Source organism: Diceros bicornis, chromosome 15 (assembly GCF_020826845.1).
Source record: "Diceros bicornis minor isolate mBicDic1 chromosome 15, mDicBic1.mat.cur, whole genome shotgun sequence".
NCBI classification, from domain to species: Eukaryota; Metazoa; Chordata; class Mammalia; order Perissodactyla; family Rhinocerotidae; genus Diceros; species Diceros bicornis.
The window spans coordinates 64,507,036-64,517,460 of NC_080754.1; the positions used below are offsets into that span (position 1 = coordinate 64,507,036).

At 35.0% G+C, this 10,425-nt stretch overlaps 1 protein-coding gene across 1 annotated transcript in view; it reads left to right on the forward strand.

Annotated features, from left to right (window-relative positions):
- The window catches only part of RSRC1 (arginine and serine rich coiled-coil 1), a 380,198-nt gene that overhangs the window by 290,290 nt on the left and 79,483 nt on the right, over positions 1-10,425 (forward strand). The gene's annotated exons all lie outside the window — the stretch shown is intronic.

Here is a 10,425-nt window from a genome sequence, read left to right on the forward strand (position 1 = left end):
TCCTTTCTTATCTTGTCCTAAAAAGAGGAGAAAGATTGATAATATTATTTACATTTTGCAATTGGGATTATTCAAGCACTTCTTCAAACCTACTTAATGGGATAATTGTTTAATTAGCATAAGAACATGGCTTCTTGAATCCTAATTCTCCATTGGGATGCCTCAATTTTTTGGTAAAAATATATTTTCTGTGGATCATTTTGATTTCTTTTATTCCTTATGTTTACTTCATTAAACTAAGTCCTTTCTTCAGAGCATACTGTATCATATCTGATTTGCATTACATGATTGCATGTGATGTATATGCATCTGATAACATAGCCTCGAAACATATAAAGCAAATATTGACACAGTTGCAGGGATAAACATCCTGCTGCCATGAAGGGAGATGTATTAAACAAAACAACAATAAGTTAACAGATGTGCTGTGGTGAACACACATAAGACCCTAAACTCAAGATTTAGGGAGTATATATATTTTTCAAGTATTCATTAAACATTACAAAATTGACCATATATTAGTTAATAAAGCAAATTTAAACATATATCAAAAATTATTATATACGCTACTTTCTTGAATCAAAATGAAATTAAATTAGATCTCAGTATAAATAAAGAACACCAAATAGTTTGCAGTTTTAAAACATCCTTCTGAGTAACTCATGGGTCCACCAAAAAAAAGTCATATTGGGATAAAATGAATTTAAAGTTCTGTTTTTCTAAATAAAAATTATGTTGAGATAAAAAAGAAAAAAAGCAAAACCTAGGCCCACCTCGGGCTGGGAATCTATGTTTTAAGAAGCTTTCCATGTGATGCTGATACATGCTCAAGTTTGAGAGCCACCACCTTAAATAAAAAGTACAATAACTTAATACCTACTTGAAAATATCTACATAAAATAGAGATTGCAAAATATTGATAATGATTAATAATGGGACTGGAAAATCACTAGTAGTGTCTTTTTAAACGTGGAATTGATGGGTACTGCATTCCAATTTTGGAGGACGTAGTCTCACCATCATAGCCTGATAGAATGGCTGTAACTAAGATCTTCATTATATTATTTTCTTTGATTCTGCTTTGATACTGTGATATTGTTGAAAATATTTCCCTTGTTTCAACATTGCCATATAAGAATTGAAATAAGAGAAAAATGTCAAAAGAATACTACATTTCTGTTTTCCTGAATATATGAATTTCTTGTCTTTGATATGTTTATTTTTTATTGCCTATAAAATGTATAGATATAAATATCTTTTTGTCATCAAAACAATTTAAAGGATGCTGAAAACCTATATGTTTTTATGTGTAGTCTGCTTTGTTAATGAAGTACATGGACAAAGTAAAAATTTGCCTATAGTAGGAACTGAAACGCTTTTGAAATTTCTTACATAGATCTTAAATTTCTTATGTATTTCTTACATTTCTTATTCTTTTCTAATCCAGGAAAATTCTGGCTTGTTATTTCTGTGATCTTCAACTTGTTTGTATTCAGTTGTTTCTGTTTTGGACTGAATTCAGTTGCCTGAGCATTGGTATAGATCATGACTATGATTTTTAAGAGATGCCAATTTTCTTTATGTTTCCTACCTTCTGCCACTGCTGTTGTTTAGTTCACCTATCATTGGAGAGAAATGAACATGCCTCTTCATTACTAGGCTGGTAAAAGGTCATACATTGTCCAGTTTACAGTTCACCCTGGAGAGTAAATTCAACAGTTTCATTGTATACCTAATTTTCACAGATCTGGGGAGTAGAAAGCTCAGAGATCATTCCAAAATCAGGTCACACCTCTAGGGTGTTTCAGTTTGTCATCCAACAAAGCCTGCACTATTAATTTTAGATTGTATTTGCAGTATTCTTTAGCATAGTAGGGGCATCCCAATTAGTAGGGCAATAATACAGCTCCCTCTGTCAGAATGTGGTATGTAAAAAGTGCATTTAAAACATACTTTTAACAGGATTAAATCAGGATGTGGCATAAAGCTCCTTTGGGGAAAATTGTGGACTCGGCAGTGGAAGTCTGCATTTTATCAGAGATGTTAGCATTTTTAGTAAAGAGATGTATGTATTAAACCTCTGAAATCCAGCTATTGGCCTCAGACTTAAATGATGAGTCTCTCAAGTGGAGGCAACCAAAATCATGGCCTGCACTTAAATATTCAGCATTTCAGATTCCTGAAAGAAAGCAGTCAACTTCGAAGTATTTATTAATAGCACGGCAATTTCACCCCAAATTATTTGCTTTCATAACTTATTTCACAATGGCATTTTACTCATGATCTTTCTGACTTTATAATTAAACTTGAACTAAAAAAGAATGGTCTCCTGGAGCCGGCCCGGTGGCACAAGCGGTTAAGTATGCGCACTCTGCTGCGGCGGCCCGGGGTTCGCCAGTTCGGATCCCGGGCGCACACCGATGCACCGCTTGTCAAGCCATGCTGTGGCGGCGTCCCATATAAAGTAGAGGAAGATGGGCACAGATGTTAGCCCAGGGCCAGTCTTCGTCAGCAAAAAAAGAGGAGGATTGGCAGATATTAGCTCAGGGCCGATCTTCCTCCCAAAAAAAAAAAAAAGGAATAGTCTCCTTTATTTAGAAGCACTAGTAGAATTAGATTTGTTTTATACAAGTTATTTCCACACAGTTTTAATAAAATCATTATAGTGTAATGAAAAGAGCAGACAGACCTGTTATAATTCTGGACTCACCCATTTATTAGGTACCTAACCTTGAGCAAGTTATTAAGCCTCTCTAAAACTTTTTAAGGATTATATGAAATAGCTATATCTTAAAATACTTAGCACAGTGACTGGCACATAGTAGGCCTGTATAAGTTTTTGTTTTCCCTTCAGGAAATGAAGCCATGAAAACAAATGATATAAATAAAAATATATAATTCTATTTTTTTAATAAAAGGAAACACCCTTTGTAATGTAAGAGTAAAGTAAAAATTAAAAGAAATATGACAATTTTTTGATATGGAAAACTATTGCATCTCATCCTTGATTTCTGACATGTGTAGTTAAGCATCGCCATTTCTGGACTTTCGTTGTTATTTTTAAAAGGATTGCTTACCTTAGGTACTCTTTAAAAATATGTATTGATACAGTGTTTGTAGTTACTGAAAAGAATGAGCAATACAAATCACTTAGCGGAGTCTGGGATGTGATTCCTTTCAAGGGGAGTAGTTCTGTAGCTCCAAACCTGAGTTTTTCTGAAATGCTGAAACATCTTTCTTGGAATGGGGGTTGTAAAGGTAGCCACCTGACTTCAAACTGACATCCAGTTAATGGATGTGCAGTAAGTCAAAGGAACACAGAATGATGAAGTTATTTTTATTTTCCATATCAGCATTCTGTAAAAAAGAAAAAAAATGTGGTGCTGCTTTTCTTTGAGAAGCTAGACATCACAGCAGCTGTGTATCCCCATGTTGTTATTATTGGATTGTGTTCAATTCTTTTAAACTTCTGTTCTTAGATTTTAGTAAATGACATTCTAATTACTGTGGCTAAACAGTTTATTCATGTTACAGAATGGGAGGTTGGGTAAGCATCAGGCATCAACACAACTGGAGAAGAGAAATATAAGCATGGTCAGAAGGACTTTGCACGTTAAAAAAAAGACTATTAGCTATCCACTTTTTCATCTTCAGTTGTAATTAGATCTATTTGATTCCTTCCTCGTTGTTGAAATGCTCATGGATTCCAGCAGGAGCATTGGGAGGAAAAATGCCTGTTCAAGTGAAGAGCATTAGGATCTGCTGTGTACAGCTGTATTAGACAGCACATCTGTTGGGCATACCTCGTGTATCACTCAGCAGTGAAATTGATCATCAAAGCTTTTCTAATAAATGACATAGAAAATTCTTCAATAGAATAAAAAGAAAGGGCATATAAAGAAAATCCTTCCAAGTTTGAGTAATCTTTAAGCCCATTTAGGGGGATAAGAATTAAGAGAAAATCCAAAAGACATGACATAGGATAAAATAGAGAAAGAACAAGCTTTTACTTTGGGAACTATTAGAAAGTATACAGAAGGGAATTTTATGTAAAAGCAAACAAACCCAAATCATTCAATATGTACCAAATATTTATACTCCTACATTGGTGCTAAAAAAGTAGGAAAGAATTAAAAGATACCATATCATTTTGTAGTTTTCCATTTGTCATTTTCATTGAATCCACAATTTTCAACATCACTACCATATATTACTATTACTGTTTTAACAATTTGCAGAAATAAATGTAAATGATCTTTTGAGTTATATATAACTTAAAGCATGAGATGATAAAAAAATCATTTCCAGACTTCAGAATAATTATGCTTTGGAAGTAATAGCTCCTGTCTCCAAATATCCAAATGGGAGTTAAAAAAAAATAATTTAATGCTGAAATATCTTTATATCTCTTAGAATCTGAGTTAGGGAAAAAATTTAAATAAGTTGGTGAAAGCATTAGAGTAGATTAGCATTTCTTAAAGTATATTCTTTATTTATATTGCAGGAAAAGAATGGTTCTTTGGGAAAATAAAGTTGGGAAACACAGGCTAAACTAAGTTAAATAGGTTTTGTTAACTGCAGAATATCTCAGAGCCTTAAATTTGTCAGTGAGCACTGTGGCTCTCCATGAGGGAGGATTCAGTGTTGTGTTTCCCCGTCTTATTCCACTGCAGAACCTTGTGTAAATGGAGAATCGCGAGGAGTTAGTATTCCATGGAAATGCTATGTGCAGTACTGGGCCAGAGGCTCTCTAAGGTTCCTTCCAGCTCCAGACATTTATGATTTTCTGAGAATTTCATTGCAGTGTATATGATGTGTGCTGCATCTTCATTCTTGACTTGGGGCCGTTTTGAATTGATATGCTCTCCCTGGCAGTAGACAGCACCCTTTGAGGACATAGCACTGTCCCTGGTCAGATGTCCCTTGAATTCTGTGACAGCATACTTCCTGGCTTTCCACTGCTGCTTATTCCAGGGCCCATCTGGACTGGATTGTAGCCATAAAATAAAAGAGGAAATGTAACTGAGCTTGCTTATTGGGACTTTAGGGACCACGTGATTGGCCTGTCCTTCCGGCTGACAGTTTCCTACAAGAGGCAGCTCAAGTATCACCTCCTCCCAGAAATCTTCTCTGACAGTGTCTTCTTCCTTCACTACTTCCAAAGTGCCTGTGTACAGGTGTGTGTGCTTGTTTTTACATTTCCCCTTCTAGTCTGTGAACTGCTTCATCTCTCAATCCTCAGCACTTAGCTCAGTGATTAGGATACAGTGTTCTGCCGCAGCATTTTCTGTCATCTGTTTAATATATTTTGAATGAACAGATGAAGGAACTAATGAAAAAGAGCCTGCATGTAAGGTGATCTAGCAAAAATTAGTGGTTTTAGAGCATTTACTGATAATGTATAATGGCTTTCTTTTTTTTTTTTTTTTTTGGCAGTAGCTATGCAATAATTGCAATTTGGTGTCTGTAAATAGTTTTTCAGTTGTAGTTACTGTTAACCATTATGGTGTTTGAGCAGATTCAGAATAATCATTTCATATATTGGACATGACTAAATGTTTTAATGTACATTTGTATTGCTAGTATTTATTAATGATACAAGTTGGTAGGGAATAAGAACTTATAACTAACGGATCTCACTTTTTTGCTGTGTGTGCAAAGGAGGAGGCAGAGGCACCGAGGGTAGCTAATGTTATGACCATAGTTATATAGTCTTTAAATATGCAGAAGTGACAGTTATGTTCATATGTAAATTTATAAATGAATTTAATAGTGTTAACTAGTGAGTTTTTAGGTTATCTATTATGCTGAGGTCTAGATAAGTGCAAAAACTGTGGGTAAAATCCAGCGAAAATATCTGGTAAAGTCTTAAAGATCACAGCCTATTAGGATCCTTTTTTTGACATTATATTTTTTATATTAATTATAAGTTTTTCCTCTCTGAAAGACATTCTTAACTGTTTCTTATATAAGTTTAGCATTGTCTACATGGGTTTTTTTCTGTTGTTATTTTTAAGTTCACATGTAGATCTTTAGAAATCTCTGGAGTTTGCTATTGTTAAATATATAAAGAAAAACCAGACTTTTGAAATTCTGATGTTCCTAGTAATTTCATTTCTTTGAATTCAAGATTTTCATGATCTTATCAACCAAGTTGTTAAATCTATAATTATTTATTTTGAGGCATATATTCCACTCCTTGAGCCAAAATTTTGTCGTTTGTCACATATCTTTATGAATTTCTTCCCATATAACACAGACCATCACCCTTTTTTTTAGAAGCTAATAACTACAATTGTTTTCTCCCCACTAACAATGACACTTTTTTCCTGCTGAGGCTTAAAAAATATCAAAAAGTAGTAGTGCTTTCTACCAGATGAACTGATAGATTTGGAAAATTGATTCAGTATTTATACCTTTGTACCTTTTCCAGCTCACACTTATTATTACTCTCTCCATTGAAACCTAGAAAGAGACCCTGGTACAGCTGAACTAAGACTACACAGTCACCTGGTTTTCCTTCTCTAGGTTAAAATGAAACCTGCCTTAACCCTCAACATAAAAGTTCAAAGGAAATTAAGTCCTAAATGTAAATATCACTTTTCACTCTTTGCTAATTGTCTCTCACAAACACATAACATGAAAATTACTAATGCCTTTATTCAGGCACTTTCTTATGTAGAGCCATCATTCACTGCAGTGGTACTTTTCAGAGACACAGGAATTTTTGAAGAATGGTACTGTAACACTTTGGAATCAAAATTATACTTAATAGAACCACTGATCACTGTACCGCTTTAGGTGAGCTACTGCATTTTGGAAAATGGGGGAGGAAATCTCAGAATTACTGAAATTTTCTTCAGACCCAAGTGCTCATGGGATTTAGCATAGTACTATGAAAAGAAACTCTCTAGATACATTTTATAATGCCACCTTAAATATATGAAACAAATAAGCATATAGTAATAGTTGTTACAAAGCAAGAGGCCTCTTCAGGTTTTCCATGTGATTTTGAATAAAGTATATTCAGAAAAAAGTTTCTCCATAAACAGTAACTTGTGCATGGTTGCTCTTTGCTTCCAATTGAATGAGTAGGCAAGAAATAGGTGAAAAAAAGCATTAAACTAGAATTCACAGGCTCTATATCTTGGTCATTGTGACCTTTGGCTATTATTTAACTTTCTTGGGCCCTGTATGTCTTCATCAATAAAATATACGTAGTAATAACTTATCTAGATAAAACACCCATACGTAGAATTCTTTGGGAAATGACACTTTATTGTTATATTATATATGTATATTATATATATATATTATATATCTCTTGTATTCACACGATGTTTTTTTAAAGCATGTGACAACATAAACTGAATAAACATGTGCCATTCATGGCATAAATATCAGAAAATTTTCTCAAATGTATTTTGATGAGTAGTTCAGTAAAGTCCACACACATGTGAAGGATGGGATGGGCAGTGCTGGATATAATACTGGTGTCCTGATTACAAATCATCCTATTGTACAATCGTTGTTTAAAATATTTTGACACAGCAGTGCCTGTGAAATGCCCCAGTGTCTTGGTCATTTTCTTAGTGTTAGTGTGAAAAGCATTAAGAATTATAATAAACTGAAATAAGCAGAAATATACATTTTGCTAGATGTTTTGATTCACATTTCATTAGAACATTTCTCTCTGGGGTCCAAAATTTATATTAGAGCATCGCAAAATTTCAATATCTTGAAAGAAAACTTTTCTTAACTTTGTAGTTGGAATATTAGAGTACATATATATTTTTAAAATAAAGTTAACATAATAAAGGTTTGGGTAGAAAACCTGCTGTGCCACATTTGAGCTTAGGCAAGTAAATTAGGAGTTTTCCATGCATACTTCCTGCCCTCTTCCTACGTATTTACATAGATACTCATGTTCTTTGTTTTGTTTAATAAATGGGATCATGCTATACATTGTTATTCAACTGGCTTTTTTTTGCTTAATATTTGTCCTGCAGATCTTTCCGTATCATCATTACATCCAAGTCTATCTCATTCTTTTAATGGCTTTACAGAATTTCACAGTATCTTCTTAGATAGATGTTGGAACATATGGATCTTTCTTCTGTGCTTCTAACTAGAAGTAAAAAGTTATTTAAATTCTCTGTGCTTTAGTTTCCTCATCTGTAAAATGGGGATAGAGCCAATTTGAGAATTAAGTGAAATATACACACATATACAAACACAGGCACATAGTAAGCCTTCAATAAATGTTAACTTTGATGATGATGTCATCTCTTGACTTTTCTCTTATGTGTAAATCTCTTTATTCTTTTCCACCACATTCAGGGAAAATTCCTTGATAAGATCATCTAGCACACTCATTTAATGTTCAGCTATATTCATTCTGCTCTTCAGTTTATGTATGGAGTTCTATTTTGATGATCAAAATTTAATTTCCAAGGTACAATCAATATCTTCTCAAATCATTGTAAAGATATTATTTAAACTGATTCTAAAAAATTCTGTTTGCCTTATTAACTTTTATTTCTCTGCTTAGTTGTTCTAGAGTGTTATTGTTGTTTGTGTTGCTTTTGTTTGTTTTGTCTCTCAAGGGATTGGTTTTCCTCAAATGTCTGGTACTTCTAGGTTGGCTGGTCATCTTTATATTTGACAATCCCTGTAATCCTGCCCTTTCAGCTCATTATACCCAGTCTCCATTGATTGTGTCAGAGGGTAAGATGTGTTGCTGGTAAGGACACAGTAGTAGCTTGTCATCCCTTTTAGGGATCAGTAGTTACCAGCCGTGGCCTCACTGGGCCTGGCACCTCTCACACTCGCTGCTTTAACATGTGGTCAAGCACTGCCTATATCCCTCTTACCACGTACAGGGGAGGAGCCACTGCTCAGCTGCTCCAGTCGTAATTCCCCATTTGACATTTGCCCCAGGCCTCCCTCCTGTGCTTGGTCTTCACTGACTCTAAAATTAAAGGATCTTTAGACTTCTCCCATGTCTGTATAGTCTTCTGAATATAATTGGGCTGTGATTTCCTCTCATCATTTTTCCATAGATCTGATCCTGCTTTCTGGGTTTTTTTGGTTTTGTTTTTTTCTTGCTGAGGAAGATTCGCCCTGAGTTAACATCTGTGCCAGTCTTCCTATATTTTGTATGTGGGTCTCTGCCACAGTATGGCTGATGAGTGGTGTGGGTCTGTGCCCGGGATCCAAACCTGCGAACCTGGGCTGCCAAAGTGGAACTTGCCAAACTTAACCACTACACCACGGGGCTGGCCCCTGCTTTCTGTTTTTTGAGAATTCCTCGATATTTCTGGTCTATTCATGGTGGTGCATGAGACCTGAATACATATAGAAAAGAACTTGCAGATGAGAGTTGTTAAACTCTTATAAAGATTTTCTCTGGGAATATTATATAGTCCTTTCTGAAAGTAAGGATTGAGTTGGATATTCTATCAGTCTTACCCAATTCTTAATTCAATTGATTTCCTCTCATAGGATATGTAAAGTCCCTTCCCAAATCATTTAAAATCTCACTTAAGCAAACAGCCGCAATAATCTAAAAAGCCATATCCCTATGGAATTTTTTTTATAAAATCAGTAAAGATGAGGATAAGTGCTAGTAATATGCTGTTGACGACATGTACTGAATAGGCCCTGTTTAGCCCCACATCACCTCTGCAACTGCTCTTCTGATCTCCATCATTCAAGTGATACAGCCATAGAGGGCTTCTTTTCTGAAAGGAGACTTTGCTTTAGAAGGAACAATGTAATATTTGTGTTGACTTTCAAAATCCTTTTTATTCATTTGCTTAAGAAACATTCATTGAATACTTACTATGCTAGGCAAGGGTGCGCAGTAACAAACAACCCCAAAATTTCAGCACCTTAAACAATATAATTTTGTATTGTGCTCATATCACAGTGTAATGCAAGTCATCAGGGAAGCGCTGGTCCTTGCCAAAATTCAGTGACCCAGCTTCCATGGAGGTTCACCCTCCATGGATCTTCTTTTGAGCCAGTGGATGGGGAAAGAGAATGAGGATTGCATGGGAGTTTTTTATAGGCCAGGTATGGAAACATGATACACATCAGTTATACTCACATTCCATTGGCTTGAATTCAGGTAAATGGCCATACTTAACCTCAAGGGAAACTAGAAAATGTAGTCTGGATAAAGACTCATGAAGAAGAGAATGCTAACAATTTCTGTCACACCTCCTTATGTGTGTGACTATTTCCTCTAATGAAGGAATGAGGTATTGTACGTTTCATAAGGAAGATATTAAAGTGCCTAAGAAGAAAGAAGGGAGCAATCAGATCCACTTGGGGACAAGGGGTTTTGATCAGGGAAGGTTTCACAGAAGAGGGTGACATTTGAACTAAAACTTTCTGGTAAGATTTTCTCAGCAAGAAAGT